The sequence below is a fragment of the Lampris incognitus genome, chromosome 1 (assembly GCF_029633865.1).
Source record: "Lampris incognitus isolate fLamInc1 chromosome 1, fLamInc1.hap2, whole genome shotgun sequence".
Lineage (NCBI taxonomy): Eukaryota > Metazoa > Chordata > Actinopteri > Lampriformes > Lampridae > Lampris > Lampris incognitus.
Genome location: NC_079211.1, coordinates 26,829,829 through 26,846,256, shown reverse-complemented (window position 1 = coordinate 26,846,256; position 16,428 = coordinate 26,829,829).

Below are 16,428 nucleotides of genomic sequence, written 5' to 3'. Positions count from 1 at the left end.
TTTTGAATATGTTAACATATGATCAATGACTTTATTGTTTGGTTGTAAAGTCACTTTTACTGACAGTTTTCAATGATTACAGAAGAGCTACCACTGTTCTCATCTCATGTCATCAATAGCTGCTACTCTGGGGTTGGGTTGCGCTGGCAGCAAGCTAAGTAGGGTCATCAATAGCTGCTTCTTCAGGGTTGGGTCGCGGTGGCAGTAAGCTAAGTAGGTCACTCCAGACGTCCCTCTCCCCAGCAACGCCCTCCAGCTCCTCCGAAGTATCCCAAGACGTTCCCAGGCCAGATTGGAGATGTAGTCCCTCCAGCGAGTTCTGGGTATACCTCGGGGTCTCCTCCCAGTTAGACGAACTGGGAAAACCCCAAAGGAAGACGCCTTGGAGGTATCCTAATCAGATGCCCAAACCACCTCAGCTGGCTCCTTTCGACGTGAAGGAGCAGCGGCTCTACTCCGAGCTCCGTCCGGATGTCCGAGCTCCCTCCGGATGTCCGAGCTCTTCACCCTATCTCTAAGGCTGAGCCCAGACAACCTACGGGGGAAACTCATTTCAGCCGCTTGTATCCGCGATCTCACCCTTTCAGTCACTACCCAAAGCTTATGACCATAGGTGAGGGTTGGAACGAAGATTGACTGGTAAATTGAGAGCTTAGCCTTCCGGCTCAGCTCCTTCTTCACCACAACGGTCCGGTATAATGTCCGCATTACTGCTGATGCTGCACCAACCCGCCTGTCAATCTCCCGCTCCATCCTCTGTTCTCAACATCTGATTTATTCTTGGAACAGAAAAGCTCGGTGTCGTTTAGTATCAGGTCAATTTGATACTTGATCAGTCTATTCCCTCATTATGTTTTCAACTTCTTTTTGTAAATGTTATATTTTATAAGTCTATGTTTGAAATCAAAGTTAAAAACTCATAAATTAAAAAAAGTCCTTTTATTTGTTGGATATGAAAACATGGTTTACACGCGCTGAAAAGTCTGAAGTCCACACTTAACGGTAGGACATGCTGACTAATTTAGTATGTTATGGTGTGACACCAACAGTTTACATTAAAACGTGATATTGTGGCGGACACTAGGGGCTATGCCTCTCACCCAGCAGGACTGTGAGCTGGGGGCGTGGTTTACGTTCCCGGGCTCGCCGGTGCAGGGTTGTTTCTACTGCAGTTGGTTTTTGGAGTTGAGGAATAAACATCAATCTCGCCTTGGTCTCCTGTGTTTTTCCTCATTCCTGCCACATTGGTGACCCCGAATTGAACATGTTTGGAGCAGAAGAGGAGTGTGAATCCACTTCGGCCATGCCGCCCCAACTCTCACAGCCGGCCGTTCTCGCCGAAGCTGTGAAACTCCCAGAGTTCTGGCAGAGCGACCCGGCCTCGTGGTTCCAGCGTGTCGAGGCGCTGTTCCACCTGCGTGGAATCTCCGCGGACGACTCCAGATATTATTTGGTCGTCGCTACGCTGGACCAGCAGTCCACACGCCGGGCCATGCAGCTGTTGCGCGCCCCTCCGCAACACGATAAATACATCGCCCTCAAACATCTTCTGCTCCGGAGGTACAGCCTATTTACCGCAGAGAGGGCAGATAGAATCCTTTCCCTATGCAGTTTGGGTGACGGGACGGGTGTGGATCTCATGGACAATATGCTGTCGCTGCTAGGCTCAGACGAAGGTGGATTCCTTTTCCCGCACGTTTTCCTGCGCCAGCTCCCGTCTCCTGTGCGCGCGGCTTTGGCTAACTCCCCGTGTCTGGCCGCTGGTGACTGCCGAGGTTTGGCTGAGAAGGCCGATCGGGTCCTGCTGGCTACCAGACGATTCTCTGTGCAGAGTGTGGAATCGGAGCCTCTGCAGCCGACGTCGGAGGACGCGGACCTGGCAGTGGTGGCTGAAGTGACTGCCCGGAGACGGCGCGGGAGAGGCCTCTGTTTCTTCCACCAGCGGTTCGGCGGCAAGGCGAGGCGCTGCGTCCCTCCGTGCACGTTTGAGGCGGCGGGAAACTCCAGGGCCAGCGCTCAGTAGCAGCTGTGGGCGCTTGCGGACGTAGTGAGCTGCTCTTCATTAAGGACACGATGTCAGGAAGACGGTTTCTGGTGGACTCAGGCTCGCAAAAGAGCCTACTCCCTCCTGCTAAGACAGACAGGTCCGCCGAAGGCGGCGGCCCACAGTTAAGTGCAGCTAACGGTTCGTCCATTGCGACGTTTGGCACAAGGTTGGTGACTGTTTGCTTCCACGGGCGCCATTTTGAGTGGGACTTTGCAGTGGCCGCCATTACTGTTCCTATTATCGGCGCGGATTTTCTGTGTGCTAATGGTCTGCTGGTTGATGTTGCAAACCGCCGTTTAATTGACGCTGTGTCTTTCGCCACTGTTCCGTGCGAGACAGGGGGAGCCAGGCCGTTAACACACGCTAACTTTTTAGCATTAGGTGATGTTTTTCAGCGTTTGCTGGCGGATTTTCCATCGGTGACTACGCCTGCCTTTTCCACCGCGGTTACTAAACACCGGGTACAACATTTCATTCCCACTCTGGGACCGCCAGTTTTTGCGCGCGCGCGGCGCCTCGACACAGTAAAATTGGCTATAGCTAAGGAGGAGTTCGCCATCATGGAGCGTCTGGGTATAGTGAGGCGTTCCAACAGCCCGTGGGCCTCGCCGCTTCACATGGTGCCCAAGGCGGATGGGTCGTGGCGGCCTTGCGGCGATTTTCGCCGCCTGAACAACGTCACCGCCAATGACCGCTATCCCATCCCACACATACAGGACTTTTCCATACGCCTGGCAGGTACCACTATTTTCTCTAAGGTGGACCTGGTGCGCGGCTATCATCAGGTTCCCGTGCGCGCAGAGGACGTGCCCAAGACCGCAGTGATCACCCCGTTTGGGCTTTTTGAGTTCATGCGCATGCCTTTTGGCTTGAAGGGGGCAGCGCAAACCTTTCAGAGGCTGATGGACTCGGTGTTGCGTGACCTTGCTTTCGTGTTCGTTTATCTCGACGACATATTAGCGGCCAGTCCGTCAGCTGAAGAGCACCTGGCGCACCTGGAACAGGTTTTCCGTCGTCTGGACGAACACGACCTGATAGTCAACCCGGCCAAGTGTCAGTTTGGACTGCCAGTGATTGACTTCTTGGGTCACTGCATTTCGCCGCAAGGCGCGGTCCTGTTGCCTTCTAAGGTGCAAGCGGTGGCGGAATTTCCCCGCCCAGTCTCTGTTAAGGCATTGCAGGAATTCTTGGGCATGGTGAATTTCTATAACCGTTTCCTCCCTCGCGCTGCCCACCTCCTTCAGCCACTTTACGAAGCCCTGCGGCTTAAGAAGGCTAACGACCCTGTCGACTGGACTCCCGAACAGGTCCAGGCCTTTGACGGAGCTAAGTGCGCCCTGGCTAACGCTGCCCTCCTCGCCCATCCCACACCCACGGCGTCCGTAGCTTTAATAACCGATGCATCTGACATAGCCGTGGGGGCTGTGGTTGAACAGCGTGTGGCGAATGCGTGGCAGCCACTCGCATTTTTTAGCTGCAAACTGCGGGATGGCGAATGCAAGTACAGGGTTTTTGACCGGGAGCTGCTGGCACTGCACCTTGCAACCTGGCATTTCCGCTTCCTGCTGGAGGGTCGCCCATTCACGGCTTATGTGGATCATAAGCCGCTGACTCTTGCCATGTCCAAGGTGACTGAGCCGTGGTCTGCTCGTCAACAGCGCCACCTAGCGGCGATCTCCGAGTTCACAACGGACATTCAGCATGTGGCCGGGAAGTCCAACCCTGTGGCTGATTGTCTGTCGCGTGTGCTTGTGTGTCCTGTGCACCTCGGTGTGGATTTCTCCGCTATGGCTACCGACCAGCCCAGCGACCCGGACGTCCTTGCCCTTAGGTCAGCGCGTACCGGTCTCAAGCTAGAGGACGCTGTGATGCAGGGAGGCAGCCCTGCCCTCCTCTGCGATGTCTCCACCGGCCGTCCCCGCCCCGTTGTTCTAGTGGCCTGGCGCCGTCGAGTTTTCGATTCGATTCACTCCCTCTCGCACCCTGGAGTTCGGGCGTCAGTGAAGTTGGTCGGTTCCAAGTTCGTCTGGCCTGGCCTCCGCAAGGACGTCAAGGGGTGGGCAGCTGCGTGTGTAGCGGGCCAGCCCGCTAAGGTCCACCAGCACACTAAATCGCCCCTCGAACCGTTTCCGATCCCGGCCAGACGTTTCGACCACGTGCATGTGGACCTGGTGGGCCCTCTACCTTCTTCACAGGGTTTTACGCACCTGCTCACAATGGTAGATCGGACCACCAGGTGGCCAGAGGCTGTCCCTCTATCCTCCACAACATCCTCGGATGTTGCACGCGCTTTTCTTTCCTCCTGGGTCGCCCGTTTCGGCACTCCGTCAGATATCACCTCAGACAGGGGCCCCCAGTTCGTGTCAGAGCTCTGGTCAGCACTTGCGCGATCCTTGGGTGTGCAGGTACACCGCACTACCGCGTATCACCCTCAGGCTAACGGGTTGTGTGAACGTTTTCACCGGTCGCTCAAGGCAGCGCTGCGCTCTCGGATGGTAACTGGGTGGACCTTGGGTTATGCTCGGGTTGCGTTCGGCTCCTAAGGAGGACCTCGACGCGTCACCCGCTGAGCTGGTGCTCGGTCAGCCGCTCCGCGTCCCTGGGGAATTTTGGCCTGGGAGTTCCGCTCCTCGACCCCGTCCGGCCGTTTATCCTTTTTTGTCTGACAGCACTCGGGTTCCAGGCCCCGTTCACCATTGTTTTCCGCGGTCGTTCGTGCCTGCGGAGCTCATGTCGGCTCGTTTTGTTTTTGTACGGCATGATGCTCACCGCTCGCCCCTCCAACCCCCATACGATGGCCCATTTCGGGTTCTTGAGACGGGTCCTAAGAGTTTTGTGCTAGATATGGGTGGGCGTAGGGAGCGTGTCACGCTTGATAGGCTTAAACCGGCGCACAGGGTGGCAGGCGAAGTTGTGTTTCCGGCCCAGGTTCCCCGTCGGGGTCGTCCTCCTTCCAGGACCCCGGCAGTGTCTTCACGGGTTCAGCGTTCTGCTTCTCAGCCGGTTTTGGACTGTGTTTCACCTACTGTTTCGGCTGAGGGACGGCGCAGCCGTTATGGCAGGCTGCTTAAGCCTCCAGTGAGACACTAATTTTCTTTCCAGGAGTCCCTTCTGGGTGTTCGGGGGGAGGGGGGGCTGTGTGGCGGACACTAGGGGCTATGCCTCTCACCCAGCAGGTCTGTGAGCTGGGGGCGTGGTTTACGTTCCCGGGCTCGCCGGTGCAGGGTTTTTCCTGCTGCAGTTGGTTTTTGGAGTTGAGGAATAAACATCAAACTCGCCTTGGTCTCCTGTGTTTTTCCTCATTCCTGCCACAATATATACATACTATTGATGTAAAGTAAATGTTGAAACACATGAAGTTATTAGTTATTTATGATGAATTTTTTCAAGGGGAAATTACTCCCCTCCCTCTCCCAGAAGTCCCCCCCCCCCACACACACTTTTAAAAAGGTTGATTCACCCCTGGCCCTGTGATGGACTGGCGGCCTGTACAGGGTGTCTCCCCGCCTGCCGCCCAATGACTGCTGGGATAGGCTCCAGCATCTCCGCAACCCCGGTTGGGATAAGCGGCTTGGATGATGAATGGATGGGTGGATGATTCACTCCTGAGCCAAACATTAGCTTTTTAATTTTGTTGTTTTGTGCCATGCTGTTTAAAATATTCATAATCTTTAGGTGATTTATGATTCGCATATTTGCATATAGTATATATATAAAATATGGATATGGCAGAGTTGAAGATGCTATAGGGACAGCTCAGGGCTTGGGCAGTCTGGAGACAAAGCAAGAGAGGCAAGATTGAGATGGTTTGGACGTGTGAAGGAGAGATGCTGGGTATATTGGCAGAAGGATGCTGAATATGGAGCTGCCAGGGAAGAGGAAAAGAGGTTTATAGATGTGAGATGTGATGATCCCTCCGCTCTACTAGGGGCGCCTGTGATTTTGTGTTCGTCTTTGTCCTGCAGGATCCTGGTGAGGGGCGGAGGCTCGTTATAATCTTGGTGAGGGGCGGAGGCTAGTTATTTTTTGCTCATGAGCTGAGTGCGGACTACCACGTTATTTTCGTTGCTCTTTGTCGTTTTGTAAATAAATGTGCTTGGGCAAAATTGCAAACTCGTCTGGTCTCCGATATTTGTCGCAGCCTACGAGCCGGGTTGTGGCATATGGGGGCTCGTCCTTTGTTGATCCCGTATTGGCGTGATGTCAGGTCAGCTTAAGCGTTGTAAACTGCGCCTCGTTTTAGAAAGTGAGTCGCGCATTCTGTTGTTGGGAGACATTGACGAGATTGGTAAGTGATTGTTTGTTGTTTTAAGTTAATGTAAGTAGCTATACTGGGTAAGGAGTCGTTGATTTGTTCTGAGGAGTGTGTGTTTGTGTCGCCACGCTGGTTATGCTGGTGTTTTTGTGGCGTTTGGTTCTGTCAGTCCTGGGCACGCCGGAATAAAATTGCCGTTCTGTCCCTGGATAGGCTTAAGAGCGGGTTCCCTTTGGAATTCGTTTGGGGGGTTGTTAGTGTGGTGAGAATGTGGTTGGAGCGGTTGTCTCGGGGGCACGTCCAAAGCTGCAGGTGGGTCGCCATTTTATGGTTGCTTCACCGGGCTTTTGGGTTTAAGTGTGTAAGTACTCACCACAAGTAGCACCTGAAGACTAGGGGGGAGCTTAGTTAGACTCTGGATAGGCAGTTAGAGGGATGGTGCTGCGGTGATAATTTTGGGCTGTGCATTGGGGCTGTGCGAGCTCAGTATGCTGCGGGTAGGATTTGTAACCTGTTTTGTTGCATCGGCAGTTTTGACGTGGTTTGGGCAGGCAAATTGTGCATAAGTCATGGCTAGTGTGGAGGATTTTTTGAGACCTCTGTCGGAGGAGTTTTTGGAGCACTGTTCGCAGGAGCAGTTGTTGAAAATCGCCGAGCATTTTTAATTGGAAGTCGGTAGTAAGAGAAGTCTGTGAATCTTCTCATTCCTCCGGGTCATGGTTATCCAAAGGAGTTGAATCAAGTGCAACTGGACTTGGTATATATCCGTGAAGACGTTTTGCCTCTCATCTGCTTCTTGGGTCTCCGAGAAACTCAGGAGAATTTTCAACAAACACCGCATCCCGGTATACTTCAAACCCAGCAACACACTCCGACAAAGACTGGTTCATCTCAAAGACCGTGTACCACACACCCAAAAAAGTAATCTGGTGTATGCTGTACAATGCAATGAGGATTGCACTGACCTATACATAGGAGAAACCAAACAACAACAACACAAACGGATGGCCCAACACAGAAGGCCAAACTCCTCAGGACAAGACTCGGCAGTCTATCCACACCTAAAGAAGACACACTCCTTCGAGGACAGCAACGTACACATTTTGGACAGAGAAGATAGATGGTTTGAAAGAGGGGTGAAGGAAGCCATCTATGCGAAACTGGAAAAACCATCCCTCAACAGAGGAGGAGGTCTGCGACTCCTCCTATCTCCCACTTACAATGCCGTCCTTTCATCTCTACCCAGGAGACTCAAGAAGCCTAGCCTCCAAGAACAACAGTCGGTCACTAACGGCTCCAACGACTCTCATGACTACTGAATAATGAAGTCGAAACTAACTCTCCCAATGACCGTCGCTGCTAAACAAATGCAAATCAATAGCTCGGATGGCAAGGGGTGCGGCTGGACATCGGAGCACAGGAGAGCCATGCATATCAATAGCTCCGATAACGACGGGCGCGGCCAAACATCGGTACACAAAAGAGCCACTCATATCTATGGCTCTGTTAGCGACGGGCGTTGGTAAACATCGGAACACAAAGAGCCATGGACATCTATAGCTCTGACAACGACTCCAAAGAGGATACATCCTGAGTCTCATCACCAGCCTGTCAGACTAGCTTGGTCTAGTCAGAAAGGCACGAACTGATGAAGCCTCTTGGATGAGAGGCGGAACGTCTTCACGGATATGTACCAAGTCCAGTTGCACTTGATTCAACTCCTTTGGGCAGTAAGAGAAGGAAGGGGAACGTTAAAGCTATTATTACAGCTAACTTGACTGAACTGGGAGTCGTTACACCCAAGTTGTATGCTGTTGGTCCTGGGCAGGAAACTTTCACTGTGCCTGGACCTGGTGAGGCTGGTTTAACTTTACAGCAGAGGAAAGAGCTGCTTCTGTTACTGAGAGAGACAGAGTGCGTGCTCAAATTGAGAGAGAAACTGAGAGAGAGCATTCTCAAATTGAGAGAGAAACTGAGAGAGAGCGTTCTCAAATTGAGAGGAAAAAACTGGTTGTCGAGAGGTTGACGAGGGAGGCAGAAATTAAAAGACTTGAGGTGGAGGAACGGAGGTTAAGATAGACTGCATCTGTTACCGGTGCGGGCCATGCCTCTTTTCCTGTTCCTGGTAGATCTAACAGTACCTCTGGTTCTTTTGATGTTACCAATAATCTGCGGTTGGTTCCTCAGTTTTGTGAAGGGGACCCAGATATTTTTTTCTCCCTTTTTCAGCTTGTAGTCGAGAGTAGAGAGTGGTCAGACTCTGACCGCACACCACTTTTGCAGTGCATGCTAACGGGTAAAGCGCAGGAGGCTTATTCTGCTCTCACTGTGGCTAAGAGTAAAGGGTATGCAACGGTCAAGGCTGCAGTGTTGAGAGCTTACGAGTTGGTACCTGAGGCATACCGCCAGAGGTTTCGGACATGGGAGAAGTCTGGGAAGCAGACGCATGTTGAGTTCGCCAGGGAGCTGGTTACCCATTTTAGTCGATGGTGTGCAGTTTTGAAAGTTGATACTTATGATGCTTTGTGTGATTTGGTTGTTCTGGAGCAGTTCAAAAATTCTGTTCCGGGGCACATTGCTGTATATATCAACGAACATAAGGTGCAGACTGCTGCGGAGGCAGCTAAGCTGGCAGATGAATATGTGCTGATGCACAGGTGTGATCGTGAGCATCATGCTTGTGATGATGGCAGCATGTTTCGTGTAGCGGGTAAGCGGGAGGAAAGAACTCGTCCTCGCCTCAGTAGGCCAGAACGGGCTACACGGGGCCAGATGTATTTTGATGCAACCAAAATTTACAATTATTGCAAAGGCAGGGGACATTGGAAAGCTGACTGTCCTAGACTTGGGAATAGTAGAGCGCTGGGGAAGTCTGCTGTGTGTACTGTTTCTGTGCAACATATCAGTCCTGTAATTTCCTCTTGTCACCAGGTGAGAGCTGAGGCAAGTTGTAAGTTGGAGGAGTCAGATTTCTCTGCATTCGTGTCTGACGGCTGCGTGTCACTGGTGGGGAATGACCTGGCTGGTACCCGTGTGTGGGCCGATGGTCCACCCCCCCGAGTAACGTCTTTACCATCTGTTACAGGGAAGCCAGATGAGAGTGCTCAGTGTTTCCCTGACGTGTTTACAGCGTGTGCGGTGACACAAAGGTGGAGCCTGAGCCTGTACCTGAGCAGGATGTAGCAGAGAAGAGTGGGACATTCTCTGTGGTTATTCCTGATTCTCTTTGTCTGTTTCTCGTAGTGACCTGGTGGGGGAGCAGAGAGCTGGTCCCTCGCTAAGTCAGCTGTTTGATGGAGTTCTCAGCATTGATGATGGAAGGAGTGCTGCGGGTGGTTACCTGCTGAAGGAGACAACCTGTTGGTGAGGAAATGGATGCCACATGGAGAAAACTTTGTTGGTGATCCCGTTTTTCAGATTGTTGTTCCTTCCAAGTCTTGTGATAAAGTGCTGAAAACATTTCATGAATCAGACAGGACATCTGGGGGTCCGTAAGACCTTTGACTATATTCTGCGGTATTTTTCTGGCCTCGCGTGAAGAGGGACGTGTCCAGGTATATTAGAACATGTCGTACATGTCAGTTGACTGGGAAGCCAAACCAGAGCATAAAACCAGCTCCTCTGTGTCCTATTCCTGCAGTCGGGCAACCATTTGAGCACCTGCTAATTGACTGCGTGGGTCCTTTAACTCGCTCGAAGTCTGGTAGCACATATTTGCTTACAGTGATGTGTCAGAGCACAAGGTATCCGGCTGCATATCCGCTAGGCTGCTGATACACCAAGCCGTACGCACTTGGTAGAGCATGATATTGATGTAGACGAGGCGCAGCCAATCCGCCAGCATTTTTACAGGGTGTCAGGAAAAATGAAAAGCGATGGACGCAGAGATAAAATATATGCTAGAGAATGGTATAGCAGAACCTTCATCTTCTAGCTGGGCGTCACCTTGTTTGCTGGTTGGTAAGTCTGATAAAAGCCCTGGGTTTTGTACGGATTACCGCAAAGCAAATAGGGTCACTAAACCAGACGCGTATCCACTGCTGTGCATTGACAACTGTGTGGATCAGGTTGGCTCGGCTCAGCTCAGTACGCCAGTAAATTTGATTTACTAAAGGGTTATTGGCAAGTACCGCTGTCCAAAAGAGCCAGAGAGATTTCGGCTTTCATAACCCCTTCTGGTCTTTTCTCCTATACAGTCATGAGTTTTGGGTTGCGTAATACACCAGCGACATTCCAGCGCCTGATGAATATGGTTGTGGCTGGGCTGGAGGGGTGTGCGGTATACCTCGACGACGTTGTGATCTACAGCAATACGTGGGAAGAACATTTGATTTGTATTAGAAAGCTGTTCGATCGTCTGGGTGATGCACGCCTGACGGTTAACTTGGCAAAGTGCGAGTTTGCTAAGGCCACCATCACCTACCTTGGTAAAGTAGTGTGGCAGAGGACCGTGCATCCGGTACAGGCAAAAGTGACTGCAATTGAGCAGTATCCAGTGCCAGCAACTAAGAGGGATTGCCAGCGTTTTCTGGGTCTTGCGGGTTACTACCGCAGTTTTTGTAAAAAACTTTTTGACTGGTAGCACCTTTGACAGATTTACTTAAAAAGCAAGGCAAAGTTTATTTGGTCAATTTTGTGTCAAAAAGCCTTTGACAATGTTAAATTTGTTCTGTGCTCACCCCCTGTTTTTGCAGTTCCATGCATGGACAGGCTCTTCAGGCTGCATGTTGATGCAAGTGATGTAGGAGCAGGTGCTGTCCTGTTTCAGTGCGATGACAGTGGTGTGGAACATCCCGTGAGTTTCTACTCGGAAGAAATTTAACTCTTTTCACTTAAATTATTCCGTTATCGAGAAGGAGACACTTGCACTTATTTGGGCACTACAGTATTTCGAGGTCTATGTTGACTCCGGTTCTGTCCCTCCGATGGTCTACACAGACCATAACCCAATTACCTTTTTACATTCTCGACGCTGCCCAAACCGTAGGTTGATGCGGTGGATTTTGTTTTTGCAGCCTTATTGTTTGGATATCCGCCACATTAAAGGCTCTGAAAATATTGTGGCAGATGCTTTGTCAAGAGCACCCTGCTCTTAAGTTGTACTGTACTGTTTAATGTGTAACCTCTCTGGCCTTATATCGCTCTTTGTCACTCGGAAATGCTTCTCCAGGCGCCGGAGTTGCTGGGTTGCAGGGTGTAGTTGGTTGGCTGGGGGAGACTCTTTAAGAACCGGTCTGTACAGAACATGTATATGGTTAAAAGCAGTTAAGCTATAAAGTTATTCCTATTCACTATTTTGATTTTGAAGTAGTTGTGGTCTGCCGGTTTTCCCGCTAAGAATCCTGTTTTTATGGGGGGGGGGGGGGGGTGTGTGTGTGTGTGTGACGACGCTCTGCTCCACTAGAGGCGCCTGTGATTTTGTGTTCTTTGTCTTGCAGGATCCTGGTGAGGGGCGGAGGCTTGTCATAATCTTGGTGACGGGCGGAAGCTCGTCCCTTCTTGCTCATGAGCTGAGTGTGGACTACCATGTTATTTTCGTTGCTCTTTGTCGTTTTGTAAATAAATGTGCTTGGGTAAAATTGCAAACTCATCTGGTCTCCCATCTTTGTCGCAGCCTACAAAGGAAGATGCAGAGGAAAGCAAGAGATGGAAACGGATGATCCGCTGTGGCGACCCCTAACGAGAGCAGCCGAAAGTAGTAGTAGATACTCCATCCATCCATCCATTGTTTTAACCGCTTATCCTACTGTCAGGGTCGCGGGGATGCTGGAGCCTATTCCAGCAGTCATTGGGCGGCAGGCGGGGAGACAACCTGGACAGGCCGCCAGGCCATCACAGGGCTGACACACACACACACACACACACACACACACACACACACACACACACACACACACACACACAAACATTCATACCTACGGACAATTTAGTACGGCCAATTCACTTGACTTACATGTCTTTGGACTATGGGAGGAAACCGGAGCCCCCGGAGGAAACCCACGCAGACTCGAGGAGAACATGCAAACTCCACACAGAGGATGAACCGGGACGACCCCCAAGGTTGTACTACCCCGAAGCTCGAACCCGGGACCTTCTTGCTGTGAGGCGACCGTGCTAACCACTGTGCCACCGTGCCGCCTGTAGTAGATACTATTTGGGCAATTAATGCTGAGAATTTAACGTTGGCAGTGGGAACGGTAACAGCCACGTTAAGGCACATATATCTAAACTGTAAATCTGCTTCCAAGCAAAAGGCAAACAGGTCTAAGTTGAACGAAGGCTAGAGTGAACAAAGGCAAGCGCAACTTTTTCAAGCCAAGATTTCGTCAAGCAAGGACTGCTCTATTTAGATCCGGTCAGTCATCTGTATTTTGTGTACCTAGTATAGACTATGTGTTTCCTTCACATTCCTGTCCTTTCCTCTTCCCGGGGCTGGCATAGACGTTGGGTCACTCCTAGGCGCTGTGACCCTACCAAGCTCATCTATCCCACTCTCTCTACTCACGTTGGGCAAGTGGTGACGGGAGGGCTCTGGAATTGCCAGTCTGCGGTGCCGAAAGCTGAGTTTATCACAGGCTACGCATCCTTGCTCTCCCTCAACTTTCTTGCTCTAACTGAGACCTGGATCATGCCAGAAAACTACCACACCCGCAGCTCTGTCAGACGGGCACTCTTTTTCTCACACTCCCAGAGCTGGGAGGCGAGGTGGTGGTTGGTACTGGCCTGCTTAATCTCCCTGAAATGGAAATACTCTCTTGTTTCCATTCCACAATTTTCTGCACCCTCTTTTGAATTTCATGCCGTTACTGTCTCTTATCCAGTCAAACTCACTGTTGCGGTTGTGTACCGCCCACCAGGCCCCCTTGGTGAGTTTCTGGAGGAGCTTGACACACTTGTCTCGCACTTCCCTCTTGATGACTCTGCACTTATCCTTCTCTGTGACTTCAACATCCACACTGACAAGCGAGATCCTTTTCTTTCTTTCCTCTCCTCCTTTGACCTTCACCTCTCACCCTCTCCTACCCACAAGGCCGGCAACCAGCTGGACCTTGTCTTTACTGGACACTGTCCTATTTCCAATCTCTGTTACTCCCCTCCAGCTCTCTGACCACTATTTCATGTCCTACACTCTCCCTCTCTTCACCCCCCTCAGCCCCTCCCTCTACCCACACGGTTTCCACCCGTAGACACCTCCGCGCTCTCTCCGCCACTGATCTTTCTTCCTCTGTTACCTCTATCCTCCCTACACCTGAAGCTTTCTCTCTCCTACCCCTGACACTGCTACTGATCTTCTTCTCTCTACCCTCTCCTCTTCTCTGGGCAATCTCTGTCCCCTCACCTCCAGGCCTGCACGCCCAACTCCACCTGCCCCTTGGCTGTCTGACTCGGTACTTACTTACAGATGGAGCCTAAGAGTGGCAGAGCGCAAATGGAGAGAAGGCAAACTCCTAGAGGACCTTCTCAACTTCCAATATCTTCTTTCCACTTTCTCCTCCTCCATTTCTGTTGCTAAGGCTACCTTCTGTCACTCTAAAATCCTATCCTCTGCCTCTAATCCTAAGAAACTCTTTGAAACCTCTACACTTCTTCAACCCCCACCTCCTCCCCCTACTTCCTCCGTTCTCCCTGATGACTTTGCTAACTCTTTGACAAGAAGGTAAACGACATCAGATCCTCCTTTTCTCACCACTCGGTTAGTGCTCCTTGCACTAGACCACCCTCTGCACCCTCCCTCACCTCTCCACGTCCCACCCTATCCCACCTCGCTCCCATCTCCCCTGACGAGGTCCTCAACCTCATCACATCCAGTCGCCCCACCACATGCTCCCCTCTCCTCTTCAGCCTGTAGCACCTGAAGTCCTTCCCTTTCTAACCCAGCTCATCAACACCTCCCTCCAGACAGGATGCTTTCCATCTGCCTTCAAGACTGCTAGAGTCACCCCCCTTCCCAAGAAGCCATCACTTAACCCCTCTGACGTCAAAAACTACAGACCGATTTCCCTTCTACCCTTTCTATCCAAAACGTTCGAACGTGCTGTCTTTAACCAACTTTCTTTGTACCTCCACCAGAACAACCTCCTGGACCCCAACCAGTCTGGGTTCAAGGTGGGTCACTCGACAGAGATGGCCCTCCTTGCTGTGACAGAATCGCTGCACTCTGTGAGAGCAAACTCTCTCTCCTCTGTCCTGATACTCCTGGACCTGTCAGCTGCGTTCGACATAGTAAACCACCAGAACCACCTCTCAACCCTCGAGGGGCTGGGTGTCACAGGCTCTGCACTCTCAATGTTTGCATCCTACCTGACGGGTTGCTCCTACCAGGTGACATGGAGGGGATCTGTCAGAGCCTCGCAGACTGACTACAGGCATTCCACATGGTTCGGTTCTGGGTCCTCTCCTTTTCTCTCTGTACACGACATCCCTGGGTTCTGTTATTTGCTCGCATGACTTCTCTTACCATTGTTATGCTGATGACACCCAGCTGATCTTGTCCTTTCCTCCCTCTGAAACACAAGTACGGACATCTCGGAGTGGATAGCGACACACCACCTGAAGCTCAATCTGGATAAGACAGAGCTGATGTTCCTCCCGGGGAAAGGTTGCCCGCACCGAGACCTGGCCATCACCATTGACAACACCGTGGTGACGCCAACTTGGACTGCGAGGAATCTAGGTGTGATCCTGGACGACCAACTCTCATTTGCTGCAAACATTGCATGGGTTGCTCGCTCCTGCAGATTTCTCCTCTATAATATCAGGAGGATTCGCCCATTCCTCACCGACGAGATGGCACAGGTGCTCATCCAGGCTCTGGTCAGCTCCCGGCTGGACCACGGCAACTCCCTCCTTGCTGGCGCCCCGGCAACGGCCATCAGACCTCTGGAGCTTGTTCAGAAAGCTGCAGCTCGTGTGGTGTTACCGCCCTAAGTTCTCTCACACAACTCCCCTTCTCATGTCCCTACACTGGCTCCCAGTAGCTGCTTGCATCCAGTTTAAGACTCTGGTGCTAGCCTACAAGGCAGTGAAAGGAACAGCTCCTTCCTATCTCCATGCCTTGGTCAAGCCCTACACCCCCGCCCGACCACTTTGTTCTGCTGCCTTGGGACGCCTGGTTGCCCCGTCGCGCAAGAGGCCCCTGCTGCCGATCGACCCGGCCACAGCTCTTTTCTGTCCTGGTCCCACAGTGATGGAATGAATTCCCCACTGAAGTCAGGACAGCAGAGTCGCTGCCCATCTTTTGGCGCAGGTTGAAAACTCATCTCTTTAAGAACTGCTACCCTGTTACTTGCTCTTAGCACTTATTGTATTCACTCATTTAAAAAAGCAAAAAATCTCTTTCTTGCACGTTTACTTTAGCACTGATTTTGCTCTTAGATTCTTGTTTAGATGCACTTATGACCTCTGATGACTAGTAGTTCTCCTGATTTCCTACGTTAAATGCACTTATTGTAAGTCGCGTTGGATAAAAGCGTTGGCTAAATGACTGTAATGTAATGTAATGTACCTAATGTTGTTTCAGGAAGGGCCCATAATGAAAAGTGTTTGGGGATACAAGGGTGCTGTGCACGGAAATGGAGAGCATGTGGCTTTGGCTGAGGCTGCCATCCACGTTTTAGAAACTGTGAAGTTGGAGCGGTACAATAACAACATTTCTGACCTTTTTAAAGCATTGTACCCTCTCAATAATTCTCCTTTTGCTGGTTCCGGGCCCATCCCTGATGGGGAATCAGTCTGTGACTCATCCATTGGTGTACGTTTTGGAGATGACATGGATGTCCAGGTTGTTTGTTGCTTGGTTTATGGGTTGGCTGTTCACCAAATAACGCATACTGAACCATGATAATTTCACCTGTTTCTGCGTAAAACCACTGTTTTGTGTATTGTTTTGCTGTGCACTGAACTCTGCTGTATAGACATTGATTGTATATAGCTTGTGCTCTCTTTCTAAATTTAAGTCAAACGAATTTCCTTCTGCTTAACAACATATTGTCGAGGCCAGTTCGCCGATAAGAGAGTTCTTTCCATCCTCTCCGTTCGCTTCTATTCAGAGTGACCTGAAACATTTCCACTCGATTTTTTTTTAATCACGGACAGAACACCTGGAAGAAATGTTAAGGTCCTGTTT